General features: G+C 40.6%; 1 protein-coding gene across 4 annotated transcripts in view; it reads right to left on the bottom strand.

Moving 5' to 3' along the window:
• The window catches only part of LOC106870647 (alpha-mannosidase 2C1), a 70,247-nt gene that overhangs the window by 40,085 nt on the left and 27,041 nt on the right, over positions 1-3,121 (bottom strand). The gene's annotated exons all lie outside the window — the stretch shown is intronic.

Here is a 3,121-nt window from a genome sequence, read left to right on the forward strand (position 1 = left end):
AGACAGCAATCTGGTATCTTCCATGGTGTTCACAGGGGCCATGGAATTGGTTCCTGAAATGAAGAGGGAACTAGGCTACTAGGGTTCTGTGATACATGCAACCTATTAATCTGCAACATTAACTTCAGGAAGCCAGACAGCCACCTGATAACCTATTAATCAGGTAACTCAGCTAGCCAGATTGATTTCATCTTCAACAGGCAGTGGGATGCAAGGTTAAATTTCCAACAAGTAGGTATCAGTAAATGTATGTAGAATACAAATACCAGGTAAATCCTCATGTATGACAGGTAAATCCAACAATCCTTTTGTAGAATTTGAAGAGATTCAGAGTATTTAACAACAACCAATATGTATGAAGAAAATCATATCTTTATTTTATATCACACCTTAAAAAGCCAACAATTGTTTTAACTGCATATACATACAAATATATATATATTTACCAATACCTACTTTCGTAAGCTAATTATTTAAATTGACCCTTCAATATATAATTTCTTAATCTCTCTCTCTCTCTCTCAGCCTTCGTTTCACCTTAATTCTTCATGTAATTTTCTAAATGAAATATCTCCTCCCCTCCCCTGTCCTCATGTTGGCTACATATTTTTTTTTTTGTACCAACTTTCTAAATTAACCCTTGTTTGTTCGTGGTACTTGTTCCCTCCATGTTTCATGTTGGCTAAATATTTTTCGTCACTCACTATGGCTTCTCATGCTACTCTGTTACTACCATTTCTATTGTCTTTAGCGCCCTCCATAATGCCCACTTCTAGAAGTAGCACATCTATAAAACTCATTACTCACATGTTTTCCTGCCTGTTTTGCACGCAATTCCTTCCAACGCAGACGTTTCTTGGACGCCCAGTTTATACATTGCTAAGCTAAGATATTCTCTTGTTTTTCGATCTTTTCATGCATTCATCTGCCATTGCTGCTAATACTTAATGTATATTATTTACTACTTACTATTTACTAATACCTACTTTTGTAAGCTAATTATCTAAATTGACCCTTCAATATATAACTTCCTAATCTCTCTCTCAGCCTTTGTTTCACCTTAATTCTTCATGCAATTTTCTAAATGAAATATCTCTTCCCCTCCCCTGTTTTCATGTTAGCTCTCTTCTCTTTTCTCTTTTACTTGTTTCAGTCATTTGACTGCGGCCTTGCTGGGACATCACCTTTAGTCGAGCAAATCAACCCCAGAGCTTATTCTTTGTAAGCCTAGTACTTATTCTATCAGTCACTTTTTGCCGAACCACTAAGTTACAGGGGTGTAAACAAACCAGCATCGGTTGTCAAGCGAACTTGGGGGGACAAACACAGACACACACATATATATATATATATATATATATACATATATACGACGGGCTTCTTTCAGTTTCCATCTACCAAATCCACTCACAAGGCTTTGGTCGGCCCAAGGCTATAGTAGAAGACACTTGCCCAAGGTGCCACACAGTGGGACTGAACCCAGAACCATGTGGTTGGTAAGCAAGTTACTTACCACACAGCCACTCCTGTGCCTACATATATTTTTTGTACAAACTCTCTAAATTAACCCTTGCATATTCGTGGTACACCTGCCCATTTCCACCCCACCACCAATACCATCCATCCATCTCTTCTCCTACCACCAATACCAGATATCTCTCTCTCTTCTCTCACCATCATTACTGGATATCTCTCTTCTCTCACTGGAAACCCTCTTCCTCAGTGGTGGTATCCTCTATCATACCTGCAATCTCTTCCCTCTCTCCCTCCCGGGACAAATGCAAGTAGTTTAGCTGCCCACCTACTTAATTGGCTATCTCTCGTTTTTACTCGAAATCTGTCAACAAACTACTCGGTAATTTCCATAGATGTATCGAAGTAGAATGAGAAAGCTAATGGGCTGCACGTGTGTGTGTGCGCGCGTGCTTGTTCTTGTGTGTGTGTGTGTACTGGCATGCATGTTCCTCTCACCGGAAAACACTCCCACACTACTGGTATCCTCTATCATACCTGCAATTTCCTCTCCCTCTCTCTCCCCTAGGACAAATACAACTAGTTTAGCTGCCCATCTTCTTAATCTAACATTGGCATATTGATATTCATATTCTTCTCCTCTCTCTTCTTTTTCTTCTTCTCCTTTATCTTTATTGATTTACTTACTTATATCTGCAACACCAGTAATGCTTAAATTTATATTTTTATGATGTCCACAATGCTTATACTCACAATGCCACTAACACCTACTCTTACCCCAGTAGGGGTAACAATCTTAAAATGCTTGAACGTTTGAATGATAAAAGGTTGAAAGTGAGAACAGCTGTAGTATATCTATCAAACGAACACAGAAACCTTCATTTCAGGCACTGAATAACATCTCCCCTCCCCATGCCTCCTCTCACATTCCTTTCCCAGTTTTAAAGTTGGCACTGTCAATGTAGGCACACTGAAAGGTAGGTTTAGTGAGATCGTAGAGATGCTTGAATGGAGACATGTTGATGTATGCTGCATACAAGAGGTAAGGTGGAAAGGAGCTTCAGCCAGGGTCCTCACAGGCAAGGCACATAGGTATAAAATCTTCTGGGAAGGTAACAGCGATGGTGTAGGGGGTGTAGGTATACTCCTTGTGGAGAAATGAGTGGATGAGGTCATAGAGGTAGTCAGGGTATGCAATAGAGTGCTTAAACTCAGGCTAGTCTTGCAGAGTAGTATAGCTACAATTATCTTTGCCTGCACCCCACAAGCAGGCCTACCGAATGACCAGAAGGACCACTTTTATGATACCCTTCTACAGGCTACATCAAAGAGGAGTGGCAATGATCTCATCTTTGTGGCTGGAGATTTTAATGGGCATGTCAGACAGCAATCTGGTATCTTCCATGGTGTTCACAGGGGCCATGGAATTGGTTCCTGAAATGAAGAGGGAACTAGGCTACTAGGGTTCTGTGATACATGCAACCTATTAATCTGCAACACTAACTTCAGGAAGCCAGACAGCCACCTGATAACCTATTAATCAGGTAACTCAGCTAGCCAGATTGATTTCATCTTCAACAGGCAGTGGGATGCAAGGTTGCTCTTAAATACAAAAACCCACCCTGGTGAAGAATGTACCCCCCCCCCC

This window comes from Octopus bimaculoides, chromosome 2, assembly GCF_001194135.2.
Source record: "Octopus bimaculoides isolate UCB-OBI-ISO-001 chromosome 2, ASM119413v2, whole genome shotgun sequence".
Lineage (NCBI taxonomy): Eukaryota > Metazoa > Mollusca > Cephalopoda > Octopoda > Octopodidae > Octopus > Octopus bimaculoides.